The sequence below is a fragment of the Rhinopithecus bieti genome, unplaced genomic scaffold (genome assembly GCF_001698545.2).
Source record: "Rhinopithecus bieti isolate Rb0 unplaced genomic scaffold, ASM169854v2 scaffold_28016, whole genome shotgun sequence".
Taxonomy (NCBI): Eukaryota; Metazoa; Chordata; class Mammalia; order Primates; family Cercopithecidae; genus Rhinopithecus; species Rhinopithecus bieti.
This window is the reverse complement of record NW_016813202.1, coordinates 1,675,000-1,685,108: the sequence shown is the minus strand read 5'-3', so window position 1 is coordinate 1,685,108 and position 10,109 is coordinate 1,675,000. Positions and strand designations below refer to the sequence as shown.

General features: G+C 45.2%; 1 pseudogene; it reads right to left on the bottom strand.

Annotated features, from left to right (window-relative positions):
• Positions 1-9,092: 9,092 nt before the first annotated feature.
• LOC108512511 (60S ribosomal protein L7-like 1 pseudogene) lies at positions 9,093-9,846 on the bottom strand (annotated as a pseudogene).
• Between the last annotated feature and the right edge of the window lie 263 nt (positions 9,847-10,109).

Genomic DNA, 10,109 nt, shown 5'->3' with positions numbered 1-10,109 from the left:
AAAAAAAAAAAAAAAAAAAAAAAAAAAAAAGAATAGAAACCTCATATTGTCTCTCCTAAATGAGACAAAAAAATTAGATTATACATGTCTGGTGCTTCATGAGGTGAGGGCTTTCTGGCCGTTGTGTCCCTTGCATTGTGCAACATGGCTCTCCTGAATGAGACAAAATGTTGGGGGGAAAAGTAGCGAGGCAAATTAAAAGAATTCCAATAGGACACGAATATTAACCAAAGGGCGTCAAATTGCCGGTCAGTGCAGAAAGCTGAACTGCTGAGATGAGGAATGCAGCCACCTTCATGGAGGAAAACACAGCCACCAAACCCCTCATGCTGCCATGGCAACGGGAGCTCACACATGATGCAATTGCAAAGGCAGCTGGACACTCACGCATGTGACTGTTGGAAGCTGGGGCTGGGGGTGGAGGGGAGAGTGAGGGCAAGATCCCACCATGAGGGAAGTGGAAACCAGGCAAGGAAAATGTACGCTAATCCTGGTAATGAAAATAAAATTGGTCACAGCTGTGAGCTGTAAGAGACGGGAAAAGGGAGTAAGCATATTTCATTTGTGCATGATGTCTTTCACCAAATATTATTAAAATACACTTCACTATCATTAATTCATTCCCCTAGCACCATGCTCAGAGTGCAGTCACCCCATTTTATAGGCAATATGGTTAGCTCAGTGACTCATAATTAGGAAGAAAAGGAATTATATGAATAAAACATTCCACAGCAACTGGCCACAGTACTAAATATTGCTAACTCATTTAAACCTCCAAAGTTTTCTTTACCAAAATTTCTCTAAACTCGTTCATTAAAATTTAACATTAGAAGGGAAATTTTCTCTCAAAATGGAGCAAAATAAAATTCATTTGTGAATCTTAGGGAAGGGCATGGGGAAGTTCCTTGTACTAATCTTGCAGTTCACCTCTGAGTTGGAAATTCTATCAAAATGCAAAGTAGCAACAAAATAATTTGATTATGAATGCCTGGCACTTCATGAGGTGAGAGCTTTCTGGCCATTGTGTCCATTGCTATGGCTAGTGCTGTTCCAGGAAAGGGGTCCTGATCCAGACCCCCAAGTGAGGGTTCTTGGATCTTGTGCAAGAAAGAATTCAGGGCGAGTCCATACAGAAAAGTGAAAGCACGTTTATTAGGAAAGTAAAGGAATAAGAAAATGGGCTATTCCATAGACAGAGCAGCCCCGAGGGCTGCTGGTTGCCCATTTTAATGGTTATTTCTTAATGATATGCTAAACAAAGGTGGATTATTCATTCTTCCCCTTTTTAGACCATATAGGGTAACTTCCTGATGTTGCCACGGCATTTGCAAACTGTCATGGTGCTGGTGGGAGTGTAACAGTGAGGATGACCAGAGGTCACTCTCATGGCCATCTTGGGTTTGGTGGGATTTCGCCGGCTTCTTTACTGCAACCTGTTTTATCAGCAAGCTCTTTATGACCTGTATCTTGTGCCAACCTCGTATCTCATCCTGTGACTTAGAATGCCTTAACCGTCTGGGAATACAGCCCAGTAGGTCTCAGCCTCATTTTACCCAGCCTCATTCAAGATGGAGTTGCTCTGGTTTACATGCCTCTGACAATGCCACGCTCAGGGGACTGGCCACAGTGGTGTTTAATCAATGCTTGTTGAGTGATAACAGGCACAGTGAGTGGTAAGAACTATTAGTAAAGCCAGCTTGCCAATGCCTTCTCAATCAAGTGCCAGCTAAGCAACCTCAACAGGCCTACAGTATGGGAAATTCTCCAATGACTTCTTTGGTCACTCATATTCTTTCATTCATTCTGCATGTATTTTCCAAGCGCCTACAGGTGCTAGGAGCTGCGCCAGATGCCGGGTGTTCGGGGTTGGTGAATATTCAGCACACACACTTGTTTAGTCTGGTAGAAGAAACAGAGATTGAACAAACAGCTCAAAAATTAAAATTGACCTACAGTGGTGACAAAGACTACAGGAAAGCCTGGGCCTGAGAAAAAGAAGAGAAGAGTAAGAACAAGCCACAGATACTGAGCAAAGCAGACGATGGTGTAAGGTGAAGCTAGAGGAGTGAGTGGAACAGGCCATGCCAGGCCTTGTGGCTGCAGTCATGGATTTGAGCTATATTGTACATATTTAAGGTCCACAACATGATGCTTGTCTATGCATATGCATAGTTTAAATGATTAATACAGTAATTTACTCTCTTAGCAAATTTCCAGCATATAATGCAATGTTAACAATAATCCTTAAGCTGTACACTAGATTCCTAGACATCCATTCAACATAACTGCAACTTTGTACCCCTTGATCTACAGTTCCCCATTCTTCCCCCAAATCCCAGTCCTGCCGTTATACTGGTAACCACCATTCATTCTATTCTTTTCCTATGTATTAAACTTCTTTCACATGCCACGTATAAAAGAAATCATGCAGTATTTTATTTTATTTATTGAGACTGAGTCTCGCTCTATCGCCAGGCTGGAGTGGTGCGATCTCGGCTCACAGCAACTTCCAACTCCCTGATTCAAGTGATTCTCCTGCCTCAGCCTCCCGAGTAGCTGGGATTACAGGCACACGCCACCAAAGCTTGCTAATTTTTGTATTTTTAGCAGAGACAGGGTTTCACTATGTTGGCCAGGATGGTCTCAATCTCCTGACCTCATGATCTGCCCACCTCGGCCTCCCAAAGTGCTGGAGTTAAAGGCTTAAGCCACCGCACCTAGCCAAATCATGCAGTATTTTTATTTCTGTGTCTGGCTTATTTAACTCAGCATAATGTCTTCTAGGTTAATTCATATTACACACGGCAGGATCTCCTTCTTTTTAAGGCTAATATTCCACTGTGTCCATATAAAGAAAAAAATCTATACACATATACATATACATCCCACATTTTTAAATCTAATCTGTCAGTGAACATAAATTGTCGTATTTTGGCTATGGAAATAATGCTGCCATGAATGTGGGAGTGCAGATATCTCTTTGAGATGCTGATTTCATTCCCTTTGAGTATATGATTTATTTATTTATTTATTTATTTTTATTTTTGATACAGAGTTTCACTCTTGTTGCCCAGGCTGGAGTACAATGGTACGACCTCGGCTCACTGCAACCTCTGTCTCCTGGGTTCAAGCAATCCTCCTGCCTCAGCCTCCCGAGTAGCTGGGATTATAGGGGCCTGCCACCACGCCTGGCTAATTTTTGTATTTTTACTAGAGACAGGGTTTCACTATGTTAGTCAGGCTGGTCTTGAACTCCTGATCTCAGGTGATCCGCCTACCTCAACCTCCCAAAGTGCTAGGATTACAGGCATGAGTCACCACACTGGCTGAGTACATAATTTTTTTTTTTTTTTCTTTTTTTGAGACAGAGTTTCACTCTGTTTCCCAGGCTGGAGTGCAGTGGTGTGATCTTGGCTCACTGCAACCTCCACATCCTGTGTTCAAGCAGTTCTCCTGCCTCAGCCTCCCGAGTAGCTGGGACTATGAGCACGCACCACCACGCCCAGCTAATTTTTGTATTTTTAGTAGGAGATGGGGTTTCGCCATGTTGGCCAGGCTGGTGTGCAACTCCTGACCTCATCATCCACCCGCCTTGGTTTCCCAAAGTGCTGGGATTACAGACGTGAGCCACCGGAATTCTGAGGCATATAGGATGTTAAGTAACTTTACCAAAGGCACAGAGGGAGTGGGGAAAATAGGATTCATGTCCCAGCCGATTCCCAAACCAGTGATGATGGGAATGAAGGGGCTTAGGATACGTCGCCCCCAAATACACTGCCTCAGCATAAGGATTATCCTGAGTTGAAGGCACTTGAGAATCAACAGATGGAGGAAGAGTTCTCTGCCCTTCCCTTATCTGCCTAAAAGCAGGGCATACATTTCTATGTGTGATGGCACTTCCCCCGCCCCTCCCCAAAGAGCTACTCTCTCCACTGGAGAAAAAGAGTCAACACCGAGGTAAATTTGCATAAAAAGAAATACCTTACTAGAATAGCCTTTGTCTTTCGCTGGCCTCCCCATTTATTTCCTAGTCACTTTCCTGTAACTTATTTTCTGTCAAATCCCAAACTCCTTTTTTTTTCTTCTTTTTTTTTTTTTCCAGAGAGGGACTTGCTCTGTCATCTAGACCGGACTGCAGTGGTGTGATTATAGCTCACTGCAACCTCTAACTCCCGGGCTCAGGGGATCCTCCCACCTCAGCCTCATGAGTAGCTGGGACTACAGGCACACTAATTTCTTTTTCTTGTTTTTGGTAGAGGTAAGATCTTGCTGTGCTGGTCAGGCGCAGTGGCTCACGCTTGTAATCCCAGCACTTTGGGAGGCAAAGGCGGGGGGGGGGGCGGTGGATCACAAGGTCAGAAGTTCAAGACCAGCCTGGCCAAAATGGTGAAACCCTGTCTCTACAAAAAATACAAAAATTAGCCAGGTGTGCTGGCTTGTGCCTGTAGTCCCACCTACTTGGGAGGCTGAGGCACAAGAATTGCTTGAACCCAGGAGGCGGAGGTTGCAGTGAGCTGAGATCACACCACTGCACTCCAGCCTGGCCAACAGAGCAAGACTCTGTCTCAAAAAAAAAAAAAGAAAAGAAAAAAGAGAGAGAGAGATCTTGCTGTGTTGTCCAGGTTGATCTCAACCTCCTGGGCTCAAGCAGTTCTCTCACCTCAGCCTCCCAAAGTGCTGGGATTATAGGCATGAACCACTCACTGCGCCCGGATCTCCTTTCTTTTGATAAAATGGCATATAAATTCCCAGAGCCTAATTGCTTTCTCAAGTTTCATTTCTTTTTGTGAACTTTCATGCAGTACTTATAAACATTAATAAAATGATGTTATTTTTCTCCTGTTGAGCTGTTTTTTTGTTAATTTTATTTGCAGATCCCCAGACACTGGACCTAAGAAAGCAGAGGAAACGTTTTTCCTCCCTGATAATAGTAATGCGAGCCTGGATCACGGAGGGATTGGTCAGGTCCGACCGCCACATGGCTGCCCTGAGAATCAGATACACAGAGCCCTGGCTCCCATACCACTGTGAAAGCACTTTTGAAACACAAAATGATCATGAAGTAAGGCATACATCGAACACAATTTACCTTTGGTTTTTTTTTGTTTGTTTGTTTTTTTGACTCAGAGTCTCGCTCTGTCACCCAGGCTGGAGTGCAATGGTGGGATTTCAGCTCACTTCAAACTCTGCTTCCCGGGTTCAAGCGATTCTCCTGCCTCAGCTTCTCAAGTAGCTGGGATTATAGGCGCCCACCACCATGGCCAGTTAACTTTTTTTTTTTTTAAAACAACAAACACAATTTAAAAACAATCTTGGCCAGGTGCGGTGGCTCACACCTATAATTCCAGCACTTCGGGAGGCCGAGGTAGGCGGATCACCTGAGGTCAAGAGTTTGAGACCAGCCTGACCAACATGGAGAAACCCCATCTTTACTACAAATACAAAATTAGCTGGGTGTGGTAGCACACGCCTGTAATCAAAGCTACTTGGAAAGCTGAGGCAGGAGAATTGCTTGAACCTAGAAGGCGGAGGTTGCAGTGAGCCGAGATCACACCATTGCATTCCAGCCTGGGCGCAGGAAACTCCACTTAGATTCTGTTTTCACAATCTTGGTTTTCCTTGTCTCTGGTGAAGAAAGTTTTTGCAAAGATCATGGAGAGATTGTTCCTGGCCCCACACATATCCCAGGCCCTACCCTTACAGAGCCTGCTCCTGACCCTCTAGTGCATTGAACTCAGGCTGCTTTGAACCCAGGGCAGGACCCAATCCCAGGCCAGAGTTAGGTGGTTGATTCACTGGCATTCCTAGAAGACTCAAGCTGCTCCAGCATCGACTTCTTATTCTCTTTCTGGACCTGTTGCTTGCCTAGATGGGAATACTTCTTTTTGTCTGGCTTCCCTCTTGCTCCAAGGCCCCTCTGATGGAGGCCCAGCCCTGACTTTCAGTACCACAGCCACAGCTGATGAAGGATCAGTCCTTATGCAACATGACTGTCATTGCGGCTGGAACGTCAAGCTGTTGAATGAAAGAAGACAGCAGTCTTTGTGGAGGTCTAGGCCAGGCCGGGCGCGGCGGCTTATGCCCATAATCCTAGCACTTTGGCAGACAAAGCCGTGCGGATTGTCTGAGCTCAGGAGTTTGAGACCATCCTGGGCAACAAGGCGAAACCTCGTCTCTACTAAAATACAAAAAAAAAGCTGGGCATCGTGGCAGGTGCCTGTAGTTCCCTCTACCTGGGAGGGTGAGGCATGAGAATTGCTTGAACCTGGGAGGCAGAGGTTGCAGTGAGCCAAGATCCCACCACTGTACTCCAGCCTGGGCAATGGAGTGAGACTCTGTCTCCAAAAAAAAAAAAAAAAAAAAAAAAGAGTTCTAGGACAGGCCTGTAGCAACGGGTCACCTGGAAATGTGTTTAAAATGTTCAGGCCCTTGATGCTGTGAATGAAATGGTTATGGGGCGGGATGGAGGGAATGTCGTTCCAGCTCCACCCTACACCCTAAATCAGTGATCCCCAACCTTTTTGACACCAGGGCCAGTTCTGTGGAAGACAAAATCCGGTCGGAGGGCAGAGGTGGTGGGATGGGGGATGGTTTGGAGATGAAATTGCTCCCCCTGAGATCATCAGGCATCAGAATCTCACAAGGAGCGCGTAGCCTAGATCCTTTGCATTGCAGTTCAAGATAGGATTCACACTCCTGTGTGAATGTAATGCCGCCTCTGGTCTGACCGGAGCTCTGGCCACGATGCTCACTCACCTGCCACTCACCTCCCGCGGTCCGGCCTGGTTCCTAACAGGCCACTCACGGTTACAGGTCTATGGCCTGGGGGTTGGGGACTTGTGTCTTAGACATTCTGACTCAGAAAGTCACCCTTAGGGTGAGGCCTGGCAATCTTGATTAAAATAAGTCCTCCAATTCTATGAGTTGTAGGCTTCAAATAAATAAATGAGATAAGCCCTCCAAGCGGATGCGGATGAGTGCTGATGTTTCAGAGTCATTGATCCAGCTGAGGTCAGCCAACTGTGGCCCATGGGCCAAATCCACCCATTACATATTTCTGTACAGCTCTCTAAGAATGCTTTTTGCATTTTCAAATGATTGGGAAAAAAACAAAAGAAAAATAGCATTTCAGGACACGTGAGAAAGTTTAAATTCAAATTTCGGTATCCATGAAGATAATTTTATCCCACAGCCATTTATTTACTTATTGTCTCTGGCTGCTTTTGAACTACAATGGCAGAGTTTTTGAATGGTGGCAGACAACTTTGAGTCTAAAATATTTACGATTTTGCCCTTTCCAGAAAAAGTTTCTGGACCTCTACTCTGGGCAAAGCTGTTTTGAATTCTCAGTATTTGCTGAGGTGCGGCAGCTGTCAGCTGCACCCCAAATACAGGCCAATTCCATGGAGGGAAATCAGTCATCCCAGGCTCTGCCACATATAATCCATTTCTGTGCCACCAAGTGAAATTATTTTGCATCTCTAAAAGATGCTAAAAACGGCACTGAGGTTTAGAAAAATTTCCAAAGGGCCCATCCAGTCCCATATCCAAATAAATAAATGTGGTTTTCACAACGCAAACTTTTGTTTTTATTGCTGAAAATGTTGCCAGATATGCCCAGCTGGTGTTTACGTATTTCTCTACAGAGCAAATATGGGGCAGGGAGCTTAATTTTCTTAGGCTCATTGGGAATGTGATTGGAAGAGGGCTAGTTAGAACAGGAATTCTCAGGGTTTCATCTGAAGAATTTTTTTTTTTTTTTTAATTGAGACAAGGTCTCCATATGTTGTCCAGGCTGGTCTCAAGCTCCTGAACTCAAGCAATCCTCCCATGTCAGCCTCCCAAAGTGCTGGGATTATAGACATGTGCCACCATGCCCAGCCTCTGAAGAATGTTAAGTACAAAAACAGAAAAGCCACATGAAGAAGCAGCAGTCACTAAAACATGCTACAGACACAACGTACCAGGCGAACTTGAGGATAGTCCTTGAACACAAATAAAATCTGTCTGTCACTTTGGCATAAGAAGTAGAGTCCTAAGAAATGAGGTCAGACAGGTAGTTCATTGAGGACCTCACATAACATACCATGGATGCTAGTAATTATCCAGCGTACAACTGGGAATCATAAAAGAGTTTTGGCCGAGTACGGTAGCTCACACCTGGAATCCCGGCACTTTGGGAAGCTGAGGTGGGAGGATCGTTTGAGCCCAAGAGTTCAAGACCTGACTGGGCAACACCATAAAACCCCATCTCTTAGAAAAAAAAAAGAAGTGTTTCAAGAATAGGGGAGTAGTATTTATTTACTTTTATTATTTATTTATTTATTTTGCAGAGACAAGTGAACGTTTACTTTTATGGCTTTCTTCCTATGTGTACTTCAAGTTTTTTTCAATACAAGGCCCCAGGACTCTCCAGATTCAATTATGTCCTTGGGCTTGGTCAGCTGCTGCAGGAGTCTTAGGGAGCCTTGTGTGAATGCTAGAGTGACTCATTTACCAACATTAAACCCTAGGATAGATGCAACAAAGCAGGACCCTTCCTCCACGGAATGTGCTGATTTCAGACGACGCAGCACCCAATGTAGAAAACGCTGGAATTTTTCCTTGGAACTGGACTGAGATGAGAGGTGCTTGCCATAAACGTAAGCTACTGTCTTTTCTTTTCTTTGAGATGGACTTTCGCTTGTTGCCCAGGCTGGAGTGTAATGGCGCGATCTCGGCTCACCGCAACCTCCGCCTGGAGATTCTCCTGCCTCAGCCTCCCGAGTAGCTGGGATAACAGGCATGCACCACCATGCCCGGCTAATTTTTGTGTTTTTAGTAGAGACGGCATTTCTCCCTGTTGGTCAGGCTGGTCTCAAACTCCCAACCTCAGGTGATCCCCCCGCCTCAGCCTCCCAAAGTGTTGGGATTACAGGCATGAGCCATCACGCCCAGCCAGCTACTGCCTTTTCTTTGACCCCTCCTTTCCAGTTTTTGAAGATAAAGCAGGAAATAATCTTCTCTGAAGATACTTGATAAAAATTCCCCAAACAACAAAACACATGCTTCTACTTCACTGATAAAAATTTATCGCAGTTTGACACCTGGGTCTAGTTCAGCTGGTGGATAAGCTGATTGATGCGTTTACCCTGATAGCTAGGTGTGCCCATCTCCTTGAGGAAAGTCCACTCTATTTTTGGTAGCATGACCGGCCACTGAGAGGTGGAAAAGGCACAAGAACCATGAGATCTCCTGGAAATGCTTCCCTGGGAAGGCAATTTCATGAATGAGGTCTTCCACGCAAATGACGCCAAACTTCCCCAGGTGCTCCTCAATCACTGTGTTGTCTGTCAGAGGAATGGTCTTATTCTTGACCGAGGCTTGATCACGTTTCAAAATGAATTCTCGGACAGACTTCAGATTTGGAAATCCCCAGGTCACATAAGGTTCCACTATACGCATCATTTTAGGTTCTGGGGGGTGACTTTTACAAAGACACCACTAAAATTTTCTTTAGGCGAAGTCTTGCAATGGTTCTCTGCACCAGTAAACTCACGCCATCAATCCTTTCGATGCGTACAACAAAGGCCAAGGAATGTTTGTCTGGCAATTCCAAGGCATGAGGTTTCACTTCTAGTGGTCTGAGAGGCACCTTGTCGCGTTTCTGCTTCCAGGAATCACGTAGGAATGATTCCAGTCACCTAAACCTGGCCCTTTTCCTTTTCTCTGTTCCTTCTTTGCCAAAAGTGCCTGCTTTGCCGGGGTGGCTTCGAGGGCTTGATAGGCCTTCCTCTTTTTCTGCAGATTTTCTGGAACCAAAGGGATTTTTTTTCGCTCTTGCTCCGCCATCTTTCTAGTGGTGCAGCTACTGTCATGTGCAACCCCACCCTCTTATTTATTTTTTGGAATGGAGTCTCGCTCTGTCGCCCACGCTGGAGTGCAGTGGTGCAATCTCGTCTCACTGCAACCTCTGCCTCCCAGGTTCAGGGGATTTTTGTGCCTCAGTCTCCTGAGTAGCTGGGATTACAGGCATGCACCAGCATGCCTGGCTAATTTTTGTATTTTTAATAGAGATGGGGTTTCACCATGTTGGCCAAGTTGGCCTTGAATTCCTGACCTCAGGTGAT